This window comes from Chlorocebus sabaeus, chromosome 23, assembly GCF_047675955.1.
Source record: "Chlorocebus sabaeus isolate Y175 chromosome 23, mChlSab1.0.hap1, whole genome shotgun sequence".
Lineage (NCBI taxonomy): Eukaryota > Metazoa > Chordata > Mammalia > Primates > Cercopithecidae > Chlorocebus > Chlorocebus sabaeus.
In genome coordinates this window covers 43,446,765-43,471,792 of record NC_132926.1, presented here as the reverse complement: position 1 = coordinate 43,471,792, position 25,028 = coordinate 43,446,765, and the positions used below count along the sequence as shown (strand labels likewise).

Here is a 25,028-nt window from a genome sequence, read left to right as displayed (position 1 = left end):
GATTGAGAGTGGGCTTGCTGTCCATGCTTGCCAGATCCCAGGAAAAGTCAAGTCCCTCCCTCCTCTCACTTTGGAACTATTAAATTATTAAGTTCCACGGGTTCACTTCTCAACAGTGGCCTGGGGTTCCCACCTAGAACTTTTTTTTTTTTTTTTTTTTTTTTTTTTTGTGATGGAGTCTCGCTCTGTTGAGCAGTCTGGAGTGCAATGGCGTGATCTCAGCTCACTGCAACCACTTAGAACCTTAATAGCCCCTTCTTCCATACCAGCCCACATCTCACCCTAACAGTCCTGAAGGCCCCTGAAGGAGGAACTTGAAGTGGACTCTGGGCTCTGAGGCCCAGGGATCCAGTCACAAAGGTACACCTATCTGTTCAGGTAACTGCTCCATTGTCCCACTTTCCCCAGCCTCCAGCACCAACTGGGCCCTAGGTTTTCCCAGTGCACATGTCCTGTAATAGAGAGCCACTGTTTTGGCCTGCCCAATATCCATTTCCCTTGGCACTAGCTTTGGAGATTTGGCTTGGGGCAACTGTTTCAGCTCTTATAATCTTGGTGGACTGTCAGTGAAGGCTACCTCTATTCCCTGGCTAAGGGATTGGCGTGTGACCCAAGCTAGGCCAATCAGATGCTCTCTCCTCCTTGAATCTTTTTTTTTTTTTTTTTTTTTTTTTTTAAATAGAGATGGGGTTGGGCGTGGTGGCTCATGCCTATAATCGCAGCACTTTGGGAGGCCAAGACAGGAAGATCAGCTGAGGTTAGGAGTTTGAGACCAGTCTGGCCAACATGGTGAAACCACATCTCTACTAAAAATACAAAAATTAACCAGGCGTGGTGGTAGGCGCCTGTAATCCCAGCTACTAGGGAGGATGAGGCAGGAGAATTATTTGAGCCCAGGAGGCAGAGGCTGCAGTAAGCAGAGATTGTATTCTAGCCTTGGCAACAGAGTGACACTCTGACTAAAAATAAATAAATAAATGAATAAATAAATTAATAAAATAGAGATGTACTCTTGCTCTGTTGCCCAGGCTGGTCTCAAATTCCTGGGCTCAAGGGACCCTCCCACCTGAGCCTCCCGAAGTACTGGCATTACAGACATAAGCCACTGTGCCTGGACACCTCCTTGAATCTGAAATGGAATGACATGAAAATGGGACCCAGTGTAGTGGCTCACACCTGTAATCTCAGCACTTTGGGAGGACTAGACAGGAGGATCACTTGAGGCCAAGAGTTCAAGACCAGCCTGGGCAGCATAGCAAGATCAGTCTCTATTTAAAAAAAAAAAAAAAAAAGAAAGAAAGCAAGAAAAGAAAGAAAGAAACAAAGTAAATGGAATTAATGCATCCCCAAGGCGGCACCATAAAGGGATTGCTCCATAGCCCTTGATTTCACAGTCCTGCTTCCTCCTGTTTCTGGGACAGCCTCTTTAGCATTGTCTTAATTCTTTGAGCCACCCTCATTTCTTTCTAACACAATCATTTTTTGCTTAAGTTAGCTAGAGTTTTTCTGTCGCTGGAAACCAAAGCCTCCTGACCCATACAAATTTCACCTTCTTAGAGGAGCAGAGGGATGTGCCCCTGTGGTGGGCTCATATTTGGAGGCTCTGGCAGGGGTTCAAATCTCGCCTGGTCCTGGAATGAGAGGAAAGAGAGCCCTGCTGCTAGTGGGTGCTGTCACACCTCACCTCAGGGCCCCAGTCTTTGTGGCCTGTTTTGCTAGGATCCACTCCCAGCCTAACCTCCAGGTCTCAACACTCAACCCAAGCCTGAAATAGCTAAGTTTACCCCCATGACTCCCTATCAGAAGTGCTGCAAATGGCTCAGGCTGGTGTCATGGTTCTTTTCCACAAATAGCCATCTCATTCCTGTGCTGTGCCCTTGCTCGTGGTGTTCTGGGACACCTTATCTCAGGGTAAGCTGGGCCCCCCATGCCCTCTGCCCCAGTCCCTCCCATGCCTTCAGACCTTAGGCCACATTCTGCCTCTTCTGAACCAACACTTCACTGGGTTCTCTCTGATGTGGGATAGGCAGAACAAGTGATTTGTGTGGTTGAGCTCTGTTTGCTTTGTAGACTTTAGTCTTTGAGGACTTGACTACAAGCTCCAAGTGCCTTGTTACTTTTCTTGCTTGGACCTCAGTGTCAAGCACGAGGCTGGGCACACAGTGAATGGTCATGTTGATTTCTCCATCCCTAGTTTGAAAATTGTTCCCACCCTGTGATTCATATTCTTCATTCATTCATTTACAATGTTTATCAAGCACCTACTAAGTATGGGTTCTGTTCTAAGTGCTGGAGGTACACATTGAATAAAACAAAGCCGAGGAATTCAAATCTCATGGTGAAGATTTATTGAGAATTAAATGTAGCAGAATGACCTATTGAGGAAATAACCATGTCTAGTTTTTCTCAGCTGCAGGCTCACCTCAAAAGAATGAAAGGCATTTCATCCCTGGGGCGAGGAGCAGGAGAGAACCAGACTTCATGTCCTTGAAGTGTGGACTTTCTTGACCCCCATGAGGGTTGGTGTAGTTCAGAGTAGAAAAGAGAAGCTGCAAGCAGCAGGATACCCAGAAGACAACTTCCAGACTTTTTAAACAAAGATTAGGATTGGAGGCATAATGCTTCCCAGATTAAAGCGCGATGGTCTCAACTCAAGAGGGTTAGTTGAAACTCTCAAGACCAGAGAGGGAATGAAGGTATGAATTCCATCGATGGCAGAAACCTGCACTCACAAGGATGTGTCCTCTGAGATGGGAGGACTTAGGAGGAAGAATATTTGGGTGACCACATGTGTGCTAATAATAACAGACAGCATTTAGTGCATACCTACTGTGTGCCAGGAAGCGCTGTGTGAGGCGTGTTGTATGTATTCACTTATTTCTCACAAGAACCCTGTGAAGTAGGTACTATTATTGTTTCCATCTGACAGATAAGGCAAAGATAGATAAAGTGAACTTCCTAAGGTTATGGATCCAAGAATCAAACCCAGGCGATCAGATTTCACTGAGGGCCATGTATGCCTATGAGGGCTGAGCACAAAGGGCTGCAGTTCTGGGAGCCTTTGTTCTCAAAGGACACGGTGACTGAACTTGTCACAGAGGAGATGGGACGGCACCCCCCACCTGCAGATGTGCTTCACAGCCAGGCCGGGCATACGTATTAGCTGTGGCAACTGGCCACAGCCAATGGCCAGTACTGAAGGACATGGTAATCTTGGTAAGAAGGGGCTTGTATCAGTTAACCGTGGTCGCAGTAATTAGTGCAGTAGAACAATCACAGAATTTTAGCAGCACACGACAGTGTTTATTTAGTGCATGTGTTTGGGGACCAGCTGGAGTTCATTGCTATAGGCCAGCTTTGGCTGGCATGGTTTGGCACCACTCTACGTGTCTCTCATCCTCCTTTCATGACCAGCAGGCCAGCCGGGGGATGTTCATGGAGATGGCAGAAGCACCCCAGCAACAGTCTCATGTGCATGCCCATTTTAAACCTCTGCTCATGTCACATCTGCTAAAATACTGCTGCTCATGGCAAGTCACATGGCTGAGCCAAGGCAAGGTATGGAGAAATCCACCCCGTTCACAGTTAGTGGGTAAAGAATGTGGATGGATTACCCTATTACCCAGGATGGGGTGAAGAGATGGAAGCAAAATCTAGCATTCCACAGAACTTAAACTGGATTTAATTTTGATTTCAAAAGACGGTGAAATGCTACGTTATATTGTGGAGCAGTTCATGCCTGTTATAAAATCTATCTTCAGGGACCACAAATTTTACCATGAGAATATTTAAATTTTTAGTCTTTATTTTAGTGAAAATCTTAAAATAACTTTTAGCAAGAACATATTTTGGGTGGTCTAGAACAGCGGTCCCCAACTTTTTTGGCATCAGGGACTGGTTTCGTGGAAGACAATTTTTCCACAGACGGAGGGGAGGTTTTAGGATGAAACTGTACTCAGGCATTAGATTCTCATAAGGAGTGCACAACCTAGATCCCTTGCATGTGCAGTTCACGATAGGGTTCATGCTCCTATGAGAATCTAATGCCGGTTGGAGCGGTGGCTCATGCCTGTAATCCCAACACTTTGGGAGGCCGAGGTGGGTGAATCACAAGGTCAGGAGTTCAAGACCAGCCTGACCAACATGGTGAAACCCCCTCTCTACTAAAAATACAAAAAATTAGTCGGGTGTGGTGGCAGGTGCCTGTAATCCCAGCTACTTGGGAGGCTGAGGCAGGAGAATTGCTTGAACCTGGGAGGTGGAGGTTGCAGTGAGCCAAGATTGCATGCCACTACACCCCAGCCTGGATGGCAGAGCAAAACTCCATCTCAAAAACAGGAAAAAAAAGAAAAAAATGGAATCGAATGCCCCCATGATCTGACAGGAGACAGAGCTCAGGCGGTAATGCTCACTTGTCCACCGCTCACCTCCTGCTGTGCAGCCCAGTTTCTAACAGGTCAGGGACTGGTATCCGTCCGCAGCCCAGGGGTTAGAGACCCCTGGTCTAGAAGACTATGGTAGTTGCCTTACAGTCTTCAGAGCCCCAGTGATCTGCTACAGTGGCGCATTTACCTTTTTTCTTTTTTTTTTTTTTTTTTGGAGACAGGATCTCCCAGGCTGGAGTGCAGTGGTATGATCATAGCTCACTGCAGCCTCTAACTCCTGGACTTAAATGATCCTCCTGCCTCAGCCTCCTCAGTAGCTGGGACTATGGGTGCATCACCATGCCCCTCTATTTTCTTTTTCTTTAATTTTTTTTTCTTGTTTTCTTTTTTTTTAAAGATAGGGTCTCTCTCTGTTTCCCAGGCTGGTCTCGAACTCCTGGGCTCAAGGAATCCTCCCCCATCAGCCTCCCAAACTGCTGAGATTCCAGGTGTCAGCCACCATGCCCAGACTAGCATTTTGCTTTTCAGTGCAGCTTTCTTAAACCAAGACCTGTATTCTCACCTGAGAAAAGCCATGCATTTCCAAGGTTGGAAAACTTTGGTGAGAATGATACACAGCAGACAATATATAGATAAGGCCCAGAGACAGAGGCATTTAAAGGTGAGGGGGGCTGGGCAGCTATGGGGGCTCCAGGCAGGGTTTATGGTGCTCTGCAGAGAAGCAGTGGTAGCATTTGAATAGGTCTTGAAGGATGGCAGAGTGGGGTCCTGGGGATAATCTCCAGGTTCCTTCTTCTCTGAGTGGATATATCAGATACTTGTCTCTAGGGCTTCTGGACCACAGCCTTGTCCTTCACCCTCACATCTATGCTGCTGGCTACTGGCTATAGCATTTGAAGAAGAGGCTGAGGAGTGTAATGGCTGAGCTTTCTGGTTTTGGAGCCAGGTCAACCAGGGTTCAAATCTTGACTTCAGGACTGACGTGATGTCTCATCCCGGTAATCCCAGCACTTTGGGAGGCTGAGGCAAGCCGATCTCTTGAGTTCAGGAGTTTGAGACCAGCCTGGCCAACATGGTGAAACCCCATCTCTACAAGAAAAAAAACAAAAAAAAAAGCTGGGCATAGTGGTGTGTGCCTGTGGTCCTGGCTACTTGGGAGGCTGAGGTGGGAGGATCACTTGACCCTTGGAAGTGGACGTTGCAGTGAGCCAAGATCATGCTACTATATTCCAGCCTAGGTGACAGAGCCAGACCCTGTTTAAAAAAAAAAAAAAAAAAAAAAAAAAAATCTTGGCTTTGACGTTGACTAACTCTGAGCCCTTAGGCAGGTTGCTTGAATTCTTGGAGCCTGTTTCCTCATCTGAAGATGGGAATTATAATACTCTCCTGGGGTGTTTTAAGAATTAGAACTTGGCCGGGTGCAGTGGCTCACTCCTGTAATCCCAGCACTTTGGGAGGCCGAGGTGGGCAGACCACTTGAGCTCAGGAGTTCAAGACCAGCCTAGGCAACATGGCGAAACCCCACCTCTTCAAAAAATACAAAAATTAGTCAGGCATGGTGGAGCGTGCCAGTAGTCCCAGCTACTTGGAAGGCTGAGCCTGGGAGGTGGACGTTGTCATGAGCCAGGATCGTGCCACTGCACTCCAGCCTGGGTGACTGAGGGAGACCCCATCTCAAAAAAAAAAAAAAAAAAAAAAAAGATTAGAACTTGCCAGTGAAGCCTGAGATTTTCTTCATGGGAACATGTTTGACTTCTGATTTCATTTCTTTAATGGTTATAGGATTATCCAGATTCCTATGTCAAGGTGAGTCAGTTTTGCTAAGTTATATATTCAACCAATTTGTCTATTTCAAATATACCTTCAATTTTATTGGCCCAAAATTATTCACAATGTCCTCTTATTTTATTTCTAATGCCTGTAACATCCATAGCAATAACTTTCTTTTCGTTCCTGACTTTGAATATTTTTGCCTTCTTTCAACTTTTTCTTCATCATTATCACCAGGGATTTATCAATTTTCACACAATTGGCTTGTGACTGGCTTAGCTGATCCTCTCTGTGGCGTGTTCTGTGGCATGTTTCTTCAATTTCTGTTCTCCAGTTTGTCATTTCCTTCCCTCTACTTTGAGTTTATTTGCTGTGGTTTTTTTCTAACTTATTAAGATAAATTCTTAGCTCATTAATTTTCAATCTTTTTTCTTTTCTAAGATATGCATTTAAGGTTATACATTTCCTTTTGGAGGCTTAAATGAAAAACAAAAATACATTTAAACGCCTGCTCCCAAATGGGCACTCAGTAAATGTCTTATCATCACCATCATTATCATTATGCAGTGTCATATGAGATGGGATCCCAGCACAGTTTGTAGCTCTCTTGCTCTCTGATATGATATGTATTCACTGAGTGTTCGCCAGGGGATTCTCTGAGGACTCATTCTGGGCCTCAGATTACTTCTCTTTTTGGGTCTTCAGGAGGCTTCCTCCACAGGGTAAGGCAGGGCACAGACAGGAGCATGTGCTTTTGGCCCCATCATCCTTGGGGAGCTTAGGCCTTGTTCTCTTGGGATGGTTGGCAAGTCCATGGGAAGAATGAATTCTAACCTGCAAGCCTTTGGCAAATTATATTTTCTAAAAATAGTCACAATAATATCTCCCATCCCACATGCTCTTCTAGAACTTTGTTCTTCCCCCATCAAGAGATAGGGTTTAATTCTCCTCCCCTTGAGTCTAGTGGGCTTATGTCTCCTTTGAAACTAATAAATTGCAGCAGAAGTAATGTTGGGAGGCTGAGTGCTGTGGCTCATGCCTGTAATCCCAGCACTTTGGGAGGCCGAGGCCAGCAGATCACCTGAACTCAGGAGTTCGAGACCAGCTTGGGCAACATGGCAAAAACCCAACTCTACTAAAAATATACAAATTAGCTGGGCATGGTGGCACATGCCTATAATCCCAGCTACTCAGGAGGCTGAGGTAGGAGAATTGCTTGAATCCGGGAGGCAGAGGTTGCAGTGAGCCGATATCACACCACTGCACTCCGGCCTGGGCAACAGAGTGAGACTCTGTCTCAAAAAAAAAAAAAAAAAAAAAAAAAGTAATGCTGAGAAACTTCCTTGGCTTGGTAAGAAAAGGTGATGTAGTTTCCTCTTTGGTAGCTGAAAAACTCATGATTAGAAACCGAATTACCACATGGGAAGTCTGACTATTCTACAGCCACCATGTTGTGAGGAAGTCAAACCATCCAGAGAGGCCACATGTAGGCACTCTGGCCTGCAGTCCTAATCTTCCAGTCAACCCAGCCCAGGAACCAGACATGTTTTTGACTGAGCCTTCAGTGATTCCAGCCCCAGCTGTTGAGAGACCCACGTCCCTTAAATCTTACCAGCTGAGGCCCCAGATGTTATAGAACAAAGACAACCCACCCTCCACTGTACCCTGTCCAAATTCTCGACCCAGGGAATCATGAGCACAAAAAAATGATTGTTTCAAGCTCTAAGCTATCAGATATTTTGCTACACAGCAATAGATAATTGGAATGATGCTAATTGTATTGTTTGGTACCCTACTGCTCCATCAGAATCCTTCAACCCCCACCACATTTCATATTCTGTGGACTTCACGCTTACAGACCCAAACAGAGTTTGCAGATGCAAAGCACAATAAAGATCTTTTCGCATGAGTCCTGTGGGAGTGAAGATGGGAATGGAAATTTCTCTGATCCTATCGATTTTCTGGACTGAGTGCTCCTAGGACCCTTGTTCCCAACCTTTCCAAGTCCTAAGAACTCCTTTGTCTCATCAAAAACCTGGGTGTCCCTCACATGTTACTGGTTGTACTTTCAGTACAGCCTGATAGCTAATATTTATTGGGACCTTACACAAGTACCAGGCACTGTGCTAAGTATTTTACATATATTATCCTCATAAGAAACCTGTGATTATCTTTATTCCCATTTTACAGATGTGAAGTGAGGTAGTCAGATTGCCCTGGCAGTCTGTTCTGCATATCAAATGCAGAGCTCACGAAGGGGGGCCTGTACGATGGTATCCCAATATGACACTGCATAATAATGATGATGGTGATATTTATTGAGTACTATTACAGGCGCACACCACCACTCCTGGCTAATTGTTGTATTTTTAGTAGAGACGGGGTTTCACCATGTTGGCCAGGCTGGTCTTGAACTCCTGACCTCAAGTGATCCACCTGCCTCAGCCTCCCAAAGTGCTGGGAGTACAGGCGTGAGCCACCACGCCTGGCCGCCATTTTCTTTTCTGCATTTTGATGGCACCTCTAGCAATGGCCACATTGCTTGCTCTTGGGTTCCCACTTTCAAGCAGTTCATTTCCTATACAGCAGCATCCATGGCTCAGCCATTGATTGTGATTACCACAATTTCCTATTTTGCTCTTCCAGCCTTAGGGCTGATAGTGAATTCCTGTAAATACTGGTCTTTGGATAACCTCATCTTCTTTTTGCTTCTCTACTTCTTCCAACATGTTTGTTACCAATTCTTCAAATTAAATTCCATCTACTTGAAATACCTAGAGGAATTTCTGATTTTTTTTTTTTTTTTTTTTTTTTTTTTGAGACAGAGTCTCACTCTGACACCCAGGCTGGAGTGCAGCGGCACAATCTCAGCTCACTGCAACCTCCTCTACCTCCTGGGTTCAAGTGATTCTCCCACCTCAGCCTCCTGAGTAGCGCAACCACAGGTGTCTGCCACTATGCCTAGCTAATTTTTGCATTTTTTGTAGAGTTGGAGTTTTGCCATGTTCCCAGGTTGGTCTCGAACTCCTGGGCTCAAGCGATCTGCCTGCCTCGGCTTCCCAAAGTGCTGGGATTACAGGCATGAGCCACTGCACATGGCCTTCTGATTTTTCCTAATTGTCTATTGACTAATTTACTTGGCATTACAGAACTTTGCATAATCTGCCATTCAACTCTCCAACCTCCATTTCCAAATCATTCTCCCTTTGCACCTGTTGTTCCAAATATGTACTTAGAATGCTTGTCCCCCAGCACTTTGTAAAGCTGGCTCCTTCCCATTTCTCAGGTCTTGGTGTAAATGACAGTTTTGCAGAACAGCCTTCCCTGTTATCTAGTGTAAACCTACCCCGTACCCAGGTACTCTTATCACACCACTCTTTTTTTTTTTTAGACCGAGTTTTTCTCTTGTTGCCCAGGCTGGAGTGCAATGGCATGCTCTCGGCTCACTGCAACCTCTGCCTCACAGGTTCAAGTGATTCTCCTGCCTCAGCCTCCTGAGTAGCTGAGATTACAGGCAGGTGTCACCACACCTGGCTAATTTTGTATTTTTAGTAGAGATAGGGGTTCTCCATGTTGGTCAGGCTGGTCTCGAATTCCCAACCTCAGGTGATCCGCCTGCCTAGCCCTCCCAAAGTGCTGGGATAACAGATGTGAGCCACCATGCCTGGCCCACACTACTCTTTTATTGTCTTCACAACACTTACTACTTACCTTATCTAGCTCATTTATTTCTTAACTTGCTTACTATCTGCTTCCAAGGCTAACAGAAACTCCGAAAGAACAGGAAGCATGTCTGTCTTGCTTATTACTGTACCCAGTGTCTGGCACAGAGTTGATGCTTAATACATATTTTTGAGTAAATGAATGATGGAATGAGTGATGTATAAGCCCTCCACCTCCGAGGCCTGAGATGGGTGCCAGCACCTACTGAGATTTTTTATATTGGAGGCTCCCAAGGGAGGATTCCCTTCCCTCCCCTGAGGCAGGACCACCAAGGTCTGTGCCCAGCAGATGGGTCCTGAGCTCTACTTGTGCCTTCAGGCAGGCCCCTCCTAGGCAGTGGGAGGCCTCCTTGTGGCTCTGGCCCTTCTCCTGGCACATCCTAGTCAGCCTGTTTCTTTCCATGCTTCCAGCAGGCTGCAGGGCATTAATGATTAAAAGTGCAAGCCTGCCCAGAGCCAGTATCAATTAGACTACACGCCCACCATGCTGGAAGCTCATTAGCTCCAACAAGCTAGGACCCACTCTCACAAAATTTTTCCCATCTGTGTACTGGATTTGATAGCTACAAAGAAAACCATCAAGACTGTGATAAAATTAATTTTACTGATCATCACATTTTTATCACATAATAACAAGCAGAAAGTTTGTTACATAAATATTTAACTCAAATCATTCCTGATAAGCAGAAGAGAAAAAACACAATGAAATTCATACTGTAATGAATGAAACTGTAAAGAGCCATTATATTTTTTTTCTATGACATTGTGAACAAAATAAATTATGGGGTTTTATGCTTTTTTTTTTTTTTTTTTGAGACAAGGTCTCACTCTGTCACACGGGATGGAGTGCAGTGATGTGATCATAGCTCACTGCAGCCTCCAACTCCTGAGCTCAAGGGATTGTCCTACCTCAGCCTCCCTAGTAGCTAGGACTACAGGTGCATGCCACCATGCAGACTAATTAAAAAAAAATCTTTTTGTAGAGATGAGTCTCACTATGTCACCCAGGCTAGGGATCTTATTCTATAGAAAACAAACAAAAATTAATTTTGCTGCTACAGAAGAGAGAAGGCAGCAGGCTAAAGATTGAGGCTTCCTTTACAAGCATGGGCGCTGCACCAGCCCGGTTATTTGGTCCGTCTGCCTGCCTTTACGAAGACCTCGTCTGCCTGCCTTTACGAAGACCTCGTCTGCCTGCCTTTACGAAGACCTCGTCTGCCTGCCTTTACGAAGACCTCGTCTGCCTGCCTTTACGAAGACCTCGTTTTGGGTTTTAACATCTCCTAGCTTGGAAGTGTCCTCTGGATATCAGGCTGGCTGAAGCAGGCAGAGGAAACAAACAGAAACCGTGGAAACATTTTTAAGAACATTAGGAGTATAATTCCCAACAAGACTTTGAAATGAGGCATTGAGAGAGAGAAGCTGATGTTGGGCTAACATCTGGGCTTGATCAAGCCAGGAAGGGCAGAAAAGTCCAGCAAAAAGCCTGCCCACTCTCAACTCACCAGCAATTACAGGCACTTCCCTAGTTCAGGAACCCCTTGCTGGGGAGCTGGATTGTGGGGATGGGATACTCTGTAACCTCTTAGAGGCCCACAGGCTGCCTCATTATGGAGTCTCATCCTTCCATTATTTCCTCCACCAGCCTGGACCACATGGTGAAACCCTGTCTCTACCAAAAACACAACAATTAGGCAAATGTGGTAGCATGCGCCTGTAGTCCCAGCTACTTGGGAGGCTGAGGTGGGAGGATCTCTGGAGCCCAGGAAGTTGAGGCTACAGTGTGCCATGATCATGCCACTGCACTCCAGCCTGGGTGACAGAGCAAGACCCTGTCTCAAAATACATAAAAATAAAATTTTTAAAATATATTTCCTCCTAATTCCCCTATTTCAGGCTAACTAAACCATCCACTATTCCTATCTAAGCATTCTACTTTTCCTCTTCTATGCCTTTCTCATGCTGTTCCTTTGCTAGAATACCCTGCCTTCTTCTGTAACCATCCAGATCCTCTAATACTAAGTCATAACTCAAAAACCACTTCCTCCAAGAAGCCTTCTCTGATCTCCCCAACTGGAAAGTCTTGCTCTACCTTTGAACTCCTAATGCCCTGGATCATAAGACTCCGACCACTTCCTTCCTTTCCTTTTTTCCTTTTTTTTTTTCCTTTTTGAGATGGTGTCTCACCCTGTCACCCACAGTGGAGTGCAGTGTTATGATCTAAGCTTGTTGCAATCTCCACCTTCCAAGATCAACTGATCCTCCCATCTCAGCCTCCCGAGTAGCTGGGACTACAGGCATGTGCCACCATGCCTGGCTACTTTTTGTATTTTTTGTAGAGGTGGGGTTTCATCACGTTGCCCAGGCTGGTCTCAAACTCCTAGGCTCAAACCATCTGCCCACTTCAGCCTCCCAGTGTGCTGGGATTACAGGTGTGAGCCATCCACCATGTCTGGCCATGCTTTCTAGTATATGATGGGCATTCATTTACTTCTAACCCTTTGTGATGATTATATTTTCTAGTTATTCACTTCTCTCTGTAAAATATTGCCTCATATTACCATGTGACTGTCAATACCTCCCTGTGGTACTGATACTTTACCACTCCATTGGTTACCAGTTTGGCCATGTGGCTTGTTTTAGCCAATCTAACAAGAATGAAAGTGATCAGAGCAGAAGCTTTAAGACCTATCACAGTCCCCTGTTTACCATCTGCCATGAGAATGGCCTGTGTTCGAATGACAAGACTCTTGCAAAAGAGCTGAAACTAACTTGAAGCTGATGAGCAAGAAATCAACCCTTGTTGCTATAAGCCATGAATATTTTGGTGGTGTTACCACAGCATAGCCTGGCAAAAGCTGACTAATACATCTTTACTAAAGTGTAAGTCTTTTTTTTTTTTTAAACTTCTAAAAATATTTAAAATACAAGTCTTTTGCTGGGAAAGATCACACTGTATTCATGACTTGTCTTCAAGACCTCGGCCTTCCAAAGTGCTGGGATTACAGGCATGAGCCACTACATCTGGCTTTTTTTTTTTTTTCAATAGAGCATGATTTGTGTCATCCTTCATGAGCCTAGCACAAAGCCTCACTTAGAGACTCAACAATTGTTTCCTGAGAGAATAATTAAATACATCCAGCACTTACTAAGTGCTACTGTTATAATCCTTTACGTTGTAGTACTGTGAAATTCAGAACACAATTTGACAGACGTTGTCTCACTGAGCCTCAGGACATCCTGGGGAGAGCAGTAGGGGAGAAAGAGTATTATCCCACCTGTTTAACATCTGTTTTCTTTGGAGAACTACCCTCCCACCATTCCATGTGGTTCTGGTGGGGCTGCCAGTCACAATCCCAGCCCTTCTGGTTACAAAGTAGGCATATGACCCAGGTCCGTCCAATCCCAGTATTGAATCCTCTGTACACAATGACTGGACCAGAGACAGGAATGTGACCTAAACAGGACCAAGGATCAGAGTGCTTTCCTGAGAGGAGTGGCAGACCCAGAAGGAAGATGTCTAGGGAGAGTTCAAAGTATGAGTGGGAAATTTCAAGAGGACACTTAACACTACTCTGTAATCCTCCAGCATTCCTCTAATATATTTACTGTCTCACTCTTCACAACTTATATTTCATACCTCTTCCTGTCTCTTCAGACATCTTTCACTCTTTTTACTTCTCCCTTTCAGCTGATGGTCTCACTTCGTGCCTCACGGAGAAAACAGAAGCAATTAGACAGGTGCTCCCTCATTTTCCTAGCACCAATTCTACTTACCTACCTGCATGCGTATTCAAATTATCTGCCTTTTTTCTTATACATTGGATTAAGTGTCCCCACTCCTATCAGTGGCCATCCGCTACCCTAGAACATGCTCAATATCATGCAAACATTTTCTAATATAGCCCAGCTTTAAAACATAAATAAATGACCCTACCCTCTATCTTGTATTGTCACCCAACTTTTCTACTGTGCTTCATGGCAAACCTTTTTTTTTCTTTTTCTTTTTTATTTCTTTTTTTTTGAGACAGAGTTTCGCTCTGTTGCCTCAGCTGGAGTGCAGTGGCGCGGTCTCAGCTCACTGCAACCTCTGCCTCCTGGGTTCATGCCATTCTCCTACCTCAGCCTCCGGAGTAGCTAGGACTGGGACTACAGGCGCCCGCCACCATGCCCGGCTAATTTTTTGTATTTTTAGTAGAGATGGGGTTTCACCATGTTAGCCAGGATGGTCTTGATCTCCCGACTTTGTGATCTGCCCGCCTCGGCCTTCCAAAGTGCTGGGATTACAGGCGTGAGCCACCGCGCCCGGCTCTTTTTTTTTTAAGACAGGGTCTTGCTCTGTCGCCCAGGCTAGGTTGCAGTGGTGTGAACATGGCTCACTGCATCTTCTACCTCCTGGGCTCAAGCAATCCTCCCAAAGTGCTGGGATTACAAGCATGAGCCACCGTGCCCAACCGAAACTTCTTGAGAGTTGTGTATAGTTGCTGCCTTCACTTCCTCCCTTGCATTCTCTCTTCAGTGAAGAAAAAACTCCACTGAAACTGATCATCATTAGGATCATCAATGATCAGCATGCTGCCAGGTCCAAAAGCCACTCCTCAGTATTGTTGACTGCCACTTCCATCTTGAAACATAATCTCCTCTTGGCTTCTAGGACACCATACTCTTCTGTTTGTCTACCTCACTGGGCACTTCTTTGTCTCCTATGCTGGCTCCTCCTCCTTTGACAAACTACTAAATGTTGGAAAGTGCTGGAACTCAACCTAGTTCCCTTTCTCTTCTCTATCTACATGTAGTCTCATGACTGTTTTTCTTTTAAGACAGTCTCGCTCTGTCACTCAGCCTGGAGTGCAGTGGCACAATCTTAGCTCACTGCAGCCTCTGTCCCCAGGGCTCAAGTGATTCTCCTGCCTTAGCCTCTCAAGTAGCTAGGAATACAGTCATGCGGCTGGGCGTGATGACTCACACCTATAATCCCAGCACTTTGGGAGGGCCAGGTGGGTGGATCACTTGAGGTCAGGAGTTTGAGACCAGCCTGGCCAACATGCTAAAAACCAGTCTCTACTAAAAATACAAAAATTAGCTGGGCGTGGTGGTGCCTATCTGTAATCCCAGCTACTTGAGAGGCTAAGGCACCAGAATTGCTTGAACCTGGGAGGTGGAGATTTCAGTAAGCCAGGATCACGCCACTGCACTCCAGCCTGGGCAACAGAGAGAGACTCTGTCTCAAAAAATAAAAATAAATAATACAGACATGTAACACCATGCCTAGCTAATTTTCTTATTTTTTATAGAGATAGGGTCTCACTATGTTGCCCAGGCTGGTCTCAAACTCCTGGGCTCAAGGGATCCTTTTACCTTGGCCTCCCAAAATGCTGGGATAATAGGCGTGAGCCACTGCACCCAGCCCCCACTAGTGTTTTACTGTGATGGCAAAATTAGTACTTCCAAACTAGACCTCTCTCCTGAATTTCACCTTTGTATACCTATCGGCCTACTTGACATACCCTTTGACATCTCTTATGTGTTGAATTGCGTTCCCTAAAAAGATATATTGAAGTCCTAACCCCCAGTACCTGTGAATGTGACCTTATTTGAAAATAGGGTCTTTGCAGATATAATCAAGTTAAGATTGCCATTGATTTTGACTTGGTGTAAAATAGATTGATATACAAGAAAATAATCACACTGGGTTAGGGTGGGCCCTAAATCCAATATGACTAGTGTTCTTATAAGAAGAGGAGTAGTGGTGCACACCTATAGTCCCAGCTACTTGGAAGGTGAAACCAGGAAAACCACTTGAGCCCAGCAGTTCGAGGCTGCAGTGAAGCAGGTTCACACCACAGCACTCCAGCCTGGAAGACAGAGTGAGATGCTGTCTCAAAAAAAAAAAAAAAGCTGGGCGCAGTGGCTCACACCTGTAATCCCAGCACTTTGGGAGGCTGAGGTGGGCAGATCATGAGGTCAGGAGATTGAGACCATCCTGATTAACACGGTGAAACCCCTTCTCTACTAAAAATACAAAAAATTAACCAGGTGTGGTGGCGGGCACCTGTAGTCCCAGCTACTCGGGAAGCTGAGGCAGGAGAATGGCGTGAACCCAGGAGGTGCAGCTTGCAGTGAACTGAGATCACGCCACTGTGCTCCAGCCTGGGTGAAAGAGCGAGTCTCCATTCCCCCACACAAAAAGACGAGAAACATAGAGACAGAGACACACAGGGAGAATACCAGGTGAAGATGGAGGCAGAGCCTGGAGTGATGTGTCCATTAGCCAAGGATTGCTGGCCACTACCAGAAAATAGGAGAGAGGCATGGAACACATTCTCTCTCAGAGTGTCCAGAGAGAATCAATCTGATAACACCCTGCATTCATACTTCTGGCTTCCAGAACTGTAAGAGAATACATTTCTGTTGTTTTAAGCCACTTCCAGAACTGTAAGAGAATACATTTCTGTTGTTTTAAGCCACTTCCAGAACTGTAAGAGAATACATTTCTGTTGTTTTAAGCCACTTAGTTTGTGGTCATTTGTTATAGCAGCCGTAGGAACCTAATACAACATCTAATAGGCATCTCAAAAAAAATAAATTCTTTTTTTGAGACAGTCTTGCTCTTTCACCCAGACTAGAGTGCAGTGGCATAATCATGGCACACTGCATCCTTGATCTTGTGGGCCCAAGCGATTCTCTCAACCAAGCCTAAGAGTAACTGAGACTACAGGTGCTTGCTACACGCCTGGCTAATTTTTTTTTTTCTTTGAGACAATCTTGCTCCGTCGCCCAGGCTGGAGTGCAGTGGCATGATCTCAGCTCACTGCCACCTCCGCTTCTGGGGTTCGAGTGGTTCTCTTGCCTCAGCCTCCTGAGGAGCTGGGACTCCAGGTATGTGCCACCATGCCGGGCTAATTTTTATATTTTTAGTAGACACGGGATTTCACCATGTTGGCCAGGGTGGTCTCTAACTCCTGATCTCAAGTGATCCGCCCGCCTCGGCCTCCCAAAGTGCTGGGATTACAGGCGTGAGCCATTGCACCCTGCAGCCACTCAAATTTAACATGACCGGAATGTAACTTTTTGTTTTGTTTTAAATTTATTTCAATTTTTTTTTTTTTTTTTTTTTTTTTGGTGACGGAGTTTCCCTCTGGTTGCCCAGGCTGGAGTGCAATGGTACAATCTTGGCTCACTGCAACCTCTGCCTCCCAGGTTCAAGGGATTCTCCTGCCTGAGCCTCCCAAGTAGCTGGGATTACAGGTGCCCACCACCATGCCTGGCTAATTTTTGTATTTTTAGTGGAGACGGGATTTCACCATGTTGGCCAGGCTGATCTTGAACTCCTGACCTCAGATGATCCACCTGCCTTGGCCTCCCAAAGTGCTGAGATTACAGGCATGAGTCACCACACCCGGCCAATTTTATTTTTAGTTGACATGTAATGATAGTTCATATTTATGGGATACACAGTGATATTTTGATATATGTATACAATGTGTAATAATCTAATCAGGGTAGTTAGTATATTCATCATGTTAAATATTTATAATTTCTTCGTGTTGTGAAAATTCAAAATATTATCTTCTAGCTTTTTGTTTTGTTTTGTTTTGAGACAGGATCTTGCTCTGTCGCCCAGGCTGGAGTGCAGTGGAGTGATCATGGCTCACTACAGCCTCGACCTTCCAGGCTCAAGCAATTCTCCCACCTCAGTCCAAGCTTCAACCCTCCCAGTAGCTGGTACCACGGCCTGCATCACCATGCTTAGATAATCATAATTACTATTATTATTTGAGATGGAGTTTCTCTCTTGTCACCGAGGCTGGAGTGCAGTGTCACATTCTCGGCTCACTGCAACTTTCACCTCCCAGGTTCAAGTGATTCTCCTGCCTCAGTCTTCTGAGTAGCTGGGATTACAGGCATGTGCCACCATGCTCGGCTAATTTTGTATTTTTTTTAATAGAGATGCGGTTTCACCATGTTGGCCAGGCTGGTCTCGAACCCCGGACCTCAAGTGATCCACCAACCTTGGCCTCCCAAAGTGCTGGAATTATAGGCAAGAGCCACTGTGCCCAGCCAAATTTAGTTAATTAAAAAAAAAAAAAAAAAAAAAAAAAGGTTTTTTTGTAGAGTTGAGGTCTCATTATGTTGTCCAGGTTTTTTGAAAATGTACGCTAAATTGCTGTTAACCACATTCACTGTACAGTGCTAGAGAACACTAGAACTTATTCCTCTCATCTAGCTGTAACTTCGTATCCATTAACCAACCTCTCCCTCTCCTCCCCTCCCCATACCCTTCTCAGTCTCTAATAAACACAACTCTTCTCACTTTCATGAGTTTGAGTTTTTTTAGCTCCCACATATGAGTGAGAACATGTGTTATTTCTCATTTTGTGTCTGACTTATTTCACTTAACATAATGTCTTACTGCAAATGACAGGATTTCTTTCTTTCTTTATGGCTGAATAGTATTCCATTGTGTATATGTAGCACATTTCCTTTATCCATTCATCTGTTAATAGACATTCAGGTTGATTCTATATCTTGGTTATTGTGAAGAGAGCTGTAGTCCACATCAGGATGCAGATATCTCCACAATTTACTGATTTCCTTTCTTTTGGTTATACCCGCAGAGGGATTGCTGGATCATATGGTAGTTCTATTTTAGTTTTTTGAAGAACCTCCATACTGTTCTTCAGAGTGGCTGTACTATAATAATTTACATTCTCACCAGCAGTGTACAAGCATTCCCCTTTCTCCACATCCTCCCAACTTATGTTATTTTGTCTTTTTGATAAAAGCCATTTTTAGACTGGGTGCAGTGGTTCATGCCTGTAATCTCAGCACTTTGTGAGGCCAGGAGTTTGAGACCAGTCTGGCCAACATGACAGAACCCTGTCTCTACTAAAAATACAAAAACTACCGGGCGTGGTGGCGCACAACTGTAGTCCCAGTTACTTGGGAGGTTGAGGCAAGAGAATTGCTTGAGCCTGGGAGGCGGAGGTTGCAGTGACTCGAGATTACACTACTGCACTCCAGCCTGGGTGGCAAAGCGAGACTCTGTCTCAAAAAAAAAAAAAAAAAGGCCGTTTTTACCATGGTGAGATTATATCTTCTTGTGGTTTTGATTTGCACTTCTTTGATGATAAATGATGTTGAGCATTTTTTCATAGACTTATTGGCTGTTAGTATGTCTTCTTTTGAGAAATATCTATTCAGATTCTTTGTCCATTTTTCAAAGGGATTTTTTTTTTTTTTTTTTTTTTTTTGCTGTTGAGTTTTTTTGAGTTCCTTACATATTATGGAATGTTAGTTCCTTGTTGGATGAATAGTTTGCAAATATTTTCTTCCATTCTACAGGCTATCTTTTCACTCCGTTGATTATTTCCTTTGCTGTACAGAGCTTTTTCGTTTGCTGTCGTTTGTCTATTTTTGTTTTTGCTGCCCATATTAGTCTGTTCTCACACTGCTATGAAGATACTACCCGAAACTGGGTAATTTATAAAGGAAAGAGGTTTAATTGACTCACAATTCACATGACTAGGAAGGCTCAGGAAACTTACAATCGTGGTGGAGGGTGAAGGGGAAGCAAGGCGTGTCTCACATGATGGCCAGAGAGAGAGCGAGAGCACAGGGGAAATGCCAGACGCTCATCAAACAACCAGGTCTCGTGAGAACTCCCTCACTACCACGAGAGCAGCATGGAGGAAACCACTCCCATGATCCAGTCATCACCTCCCACCAGGTCCCTTGCTTGACGTGTGGGGATTACAATTCAAGACGATATTTGGGTGGGGACACAGAGACAAACCATATCACTGCCTATGCTTTTGAAGTCTTACCTGTAAAATCTTTGCATAGCCCATTGTCCTGAAGCATTTCCCCCATGTTTTCTTCTGATAGTTTTATAGTTTCAGGTCTTATGTTTAAGTCTTTAATCCATTTTTAGTTGATTTTTTGTTTGTTTGTTTGCTATTGTGTGTGTTTTGGGTTTGTCGTTGTTGTTGTTGTTTTAGAGACAGGGTATAGCTATGTAGAACAGGCTGGTCTCAAACTTATGACTTCAAGTGATTTTCCCACCTCGGCCTCCTGAAGCGCTGGGATTACAGACCCAAGCCACCGCATGTAGCCCATTTTGAGTTGAAAGATAGGGGTCTCATTCTTCTACATATAGATATCCAGTTTTCCCAGCACCATGTTTTTCTTCATTTTTGAGACCAGGTCTCACTCTGTCACCCAGGTTAGAATGCAGTGGTGCAATCATGGCTCACTGAGCCTCCACTTCCTGGGCTCAAGCAATCCTTCTACTTTGGCCTCCTGAGTAGCTAAGTAGAGACAGGATCTTACTGTGTTGCCCAGGCAAGTCTCAAACTCCCAGGCTCAAGTGATCCTCCTGCCTTGGCCTCCCAAAGTTCTGGGATTACAGGTGTGAGCCACTGTGCCCAGCCCCAGCACCATTTATTGAAAAGACTATCCTTTCCCCAGTGTATATTCTTGGTGCCTTTTTTGAAAAGCAGTTGGCCATAAATATGTGGATTTATTTCTGGATTTTCTATTCTGCAGAACAGAACTTTTATCATCACCTCTTCAAGTCTGCTAGACTAGACTTTCCCCCAAACCCTCCTTCTACTCTAACCCTGGTCTCCTTTTCACATAGCAACCAGAGTGTTCTTTTGAAAATAATTTTGATCAAGTCCCTCAGTGTTTAAAACCCATCAAAAGTCTCCCCATAATCCTTTGGATAAAATTGAATTTTCAGGGGACAGGGTGGCTCAAGCCTGTAATCCCAGCCCTTTGGGAGGCTGAGGCAGGAGAATTGCTTAAGTTTAAGAGTTGGAGACCAGCCTGGGCAACAGAGTGAAACCCTGACTCTATTTTATGTTTTTAAGAAAATTTCCTTTCTTGGCCTATAAGTTCATTCATAATCTGGCCTGTATAGAAAACAAAAACAAAAACAAAAACTATCTTCCTTCCTTCCTTCCTTCCTTCCTTCCTTCCTTCCTTCCTTCCTTCCTTCCCTCCTTCCTTCCTTTTGACAGAGTCAGTCTCTCTCTCTCACTCAGGCTGAATGCAGTGGCACAATCTCGGCTCACTGCAACTTCCCATCTCAGTCTCCCAAGTAACTGGGACCCCAGGCATATGCACCACCATGCCTGGCTTTTTCTTTTCTTTTCTTTTTTGTATTTTTAGTAGAAATGGGATTTTGCCATGTTGCCCAGGCTGGTCTCGAGCTCCTGAGCTCAAGCAATCCACCAGCCTCAGCCTCCCACAGTGCTGGGGTTACAGGCATGAGCCACCGCCCCTGGCCCAAACTGTTTTTCTTCTGCTCTCACACCATGACAACCATCACAGAAGACTTCTGTACCCAATATGTGGGGATTTCTTTCCACCAATAAGCAAGCAGTGAGTTCTGCAGTGGACACCAACTGAGTGTCCTCTAATTCAATTCAATTCTGACACTATTTACCTGGAGATAGCATCAGATTCCTGAGTTTGAAGGCTCAGTCCCTAAGACTGAGTGCCTCTTCCTCTTCCAGTGCCAATTGCAAGCCCCAGGTTGTTTCACCTGTGCTTCTGACTGACCCCACCCCCATCCTTGGGTTTGATTAATTTGCTAGAGTAGCATTTTTGTGCTAGGACTCAGAGAACACTTACTCATGTTTACCTATTTATTATAAAGGATATTACAAAGGACACAGATGAAGAGATGCATTGGGCGAGATATAGGAAGGAGTGTGGAACTTCCGTGCTTTCCCAGGGAGCGCCACCCTCCAGGAACCTCCATGGGTTCAGCTGTCTAGAAGCTCTCTGAACCCTGTCCTCCTGGGCCTTTTATGGAGACTGCATTGGATAGGCATGATGGACGCATGGACAGCCATGTAGAACTGTGGTTGGACAAGAAAGGGATGATCTAGTGTTAACAGACTGAGTGGGGAAACCCAGCAAAGCCTGTCTGTTCAGATTCTTCTTGGCCTCTCTGCAGCCTTTCTTCTGAAATGAGGGTCTTATGGCCTACAGTCAGACAAGGTAGGTCAGAGAATTTCTTTACAGCCAGCTCCAAGATAGAAAGGTGGGTAGGATTTGAGTCCTGCCTTGGAGAGAAAAAGGAGCAAGTGAAAGGAGAGCAGGAGTCAGAGAGAGATTCCATTTTCTGAGGCCTGCTTCTGAGGCCTAAAGCAGCCCAACATTATAAAAAAGGCTGTAAGAGGGACTATGGGAGTTATAAGCCAGGAAGCATGGATGAATACCATTCTAGGCTGTGTTCGTCACATGGCCCTGCCTCCTTTGTGGTTGTCACCTCCCGTGGTGCCCTTCCTGGCATGTAGGTCCTTTGCACTGCTTATTACCTCTGCCTGGGACTGCTCTATCCACAGATCTGGCATGACCTGCCCCTTGTGACCTCCCAACATAAAGTAGGCCCAGTCTTTCTCATACCACCAGGTTTTCTTGTTTCTTTAGTTTTTAATTTTTTGAGACAGGTTCTCACTCTGTCACCCAAGCTGGAGTACGGCAACCCAGTCATGGTTCACTTCAGCCTCGACCTCCTGGGTTCAGGTGATCCTCCCACCTCAGCCTCCCAAGTAGCTGGGACTACAGGTGTGCGTCACCATGCCTGGCTAACTTTTTTTGTTTTTTGTTTTTTTAATATAGTGATGAGGTCTCACTATGTTTCCCAGGCTGGTCTCAAACTCCTGGGCTCAAGCAATCTGCCCACCTCAGTCTCCTAAAGAGCTGAGATTACAGGCATGAGCCACTGTGCCCAGCCAACCAATAGGTTTTATTTTCTTCATGGGACAGCATTTCCCTGCAGGCTGAGCATCTGGTTCCAGTCCCTGTGGCCTTGATTCTGACAGCTCTTCCTTCTTTGGACTCTGATTAGGGTCCTTCCTGAGTCTGGTCTCTTGTCTGCGAGTCAATGCATTCCATTTTTGCTTAAGAATTTGAAGGAGGTGGCTGGGCACGGTGGTTCATGTCTATAAGCCCAGCACTTTGGGAGGCTGAGGTGGGAGGATTGCTTGAGTCCAGAAGTTCAAGGCCAGCCTGGGCAATATGGCAAAGCTCTCTCTCTACAAAAGATACAAAAAATTAGCCAGGCATGGTGGTGTGCGCCTATAGTCCCAGCAACTCAGGAGGCTGTGGTGGGAACATAACCTGAACCCAGGTGTTTGAGGCTGCAGTAAGCTGTGATCATGCACACTGTACTCCAGCTTGGGCAACAGAGCGAGACCCTGTGTACAAACAAACAAACAAACAAACAAACAAAAAACACAAGAATTTGAGAGGGTTTTGGCACTTTCAGTAGAAGAATGTAGCCTAATCAAAGGCTGAGCCCAGTCTCTACAAAGGACCAAGCCCCAAGGAAGGCTGCGCAGAAGTCCAGGCCCTTCCTGTGTACAAGGCCCCAGTGACTTTAGCTTAGCATCGTTAAACTTTCCATCCTGTGATGGGAAAAGGCCACTTCCATCTTCCACCAAGTGTGGAGGGAGGCAGAGCTGACAGTTTCTCTCTCAAATGCCCTCACCCTGCCAAACAGACATCAGAGTTTCGCTGGTGCTGGCTTCCTCCCAGACTGAGGGAGAAGCAGAGCACGGGACAGAGGAATTAGGGGAGAGAGGAGTCTCCGGCCTGTGTCTGTGTGATGTGGAGGTCACTACGGTCTCCAAAGAGTTGAAAGAAGCTGAAAATCTGTGTATCCTCTGGGGGCTGAATATCACAGTTTCATTTATTCAGCAGATTCCTAGCCTGGCACTGAGCTAGGGCTTTAAAACTAATAATGGTGTCAATGGCCCCCATTTGGAGATGGCAGGCTATGGACCAGGCACAGTGCTGCACACTCTAGAAGCATTATGTCATCTCATTCTCACAACAGTTCCCTGAAACAGGTATAATTATCCCCACCTAACAGATGAAGAAACAGGCTCAGTGAACAGAAGGGACTTGCCAGGTCATTTCTACTGCAAAGCTTTCTTCTGATCTTTCTTCTGCAAGGAATTGCCTCTTTCCTAAACCTCCTGGTGCCTGGTTCCCAGCATGAGAACTTGTGACTAAATGTAGGTGACGGGGACCTACAGCGGCCCTCCTGTGGTGTCCAATGAGGGAGCAGGATAAGGACCTGCCAACTCAGAAACCTGTCCTCCACTAATCTGCCCCCAGTTCTTTCACAGCTGTGGGGAGATACCAAGCCCTGAGTCACTTCCCTGGGAAATCCCTCGCAGAGGCTTTCCTGGGAATAAGATAATGCAGAAATCTGGGCTGGACTGCCCGAGGGGCCCGATTCCTGCCAGCCAGCCTATACATCTTGGAGCAAGACCTCAGGGTCTTCTCCAGATATGGACAGGCCTGGTAGACATAAGCTGCAGTGGGACAAGCAACATGTGTAAAAGGCCCCTGTGGAGAGGGGTCTCGGAAAGGGGTGGGATGAGTATCTCTGTCACCAAGAGAATGATTCCTAAGGCTCCCTCCCAGGCCAAGGCAATGGCAACCTGTGCTTCTGTGGGTCAGGGATGAGGCCACTTTAGTGAAAGGCCTTCAGCCTGACCCCCTGCAGGAAACGGGGAGGCAAACAGCTGAGAAGACGCCATGACCAAGAACTCAGGATAGAGGCCGGTTATGTGGCTCATGCCTTTAATCCCAGCACTTTGGGAGGTTGAAGTGGGAGAATCACTGAGTCCAGAAGTTTGAGACCAGTGTCGGCAACATAGCGAGCCCCTGTCTCCACAATAAAAATTTAAAAATTAGCCAGTTGTGGTGGTGCACACCTGTAGTCCCAGCTACTTGGGAGGCTGAGGCAGGAGGATCACTTGAGCCCAGGAGTTCAGGTTACAGTGAGTGAGCCAGTGAGCTGAATTGCACTGCTGCACTCCAGCCTGGGCAGAGTGCGACCCTGTCTCAAAAAATAAAAATAAAGAATAGGAACATGGATTCCAGCCTCCTTGATGCACAGATGAAGAAACTGAGGCACAGGTAGGAGAAATGTCAAGGTCTCGCAGCAAGTGAGTGATAGACCTGCCACCTCCCACACTTCTGTGCCTTCAGGTAAGAAAGCCTTCATCTCCCTGCTTTCATACTAAAAATAGAGCTTTGAAAACCTGACAGGGAGTCACGTGGAGTCTGGCTGCTGTGGGGGTCCCATGTGTCTGAGCCCTTGTGATGCTGCCTGAGTATC

At 45.6% G+C, this 25,028-nt stretch overlaps 1 long non-coding RNA gene across 3 annotated transcripts in view; it reads left to right on the top strand.

The window, feature by feature from the left end:
• The window catches only part of LOC140709915 (uncharacterized), a 75,770-nt gene extending 57,576 nt beyond the window's left edge, over window positions 1-18,194 (top strand). Inside the window, exons 4-5 of one of the 3 annotated variants that reach the window (XR_012090693.1) lie at window positions 3,418-3,558; window positions 17,482-18,194. This is a non-coding gene — a long non-coding RNA (uncharacterized lncRNA). Of the gene's footprint in view, window positions 1-3,414; window positions 3,559-17,481 lie in introns of all 3 variants that reach the window. The other 2 variants (XR_012090694.1, XR_012090695.1) reach the window with 2 other exon arrangements.
• Window positions 18,195-25,028: the final 6,834 nt, after the last annotated feature.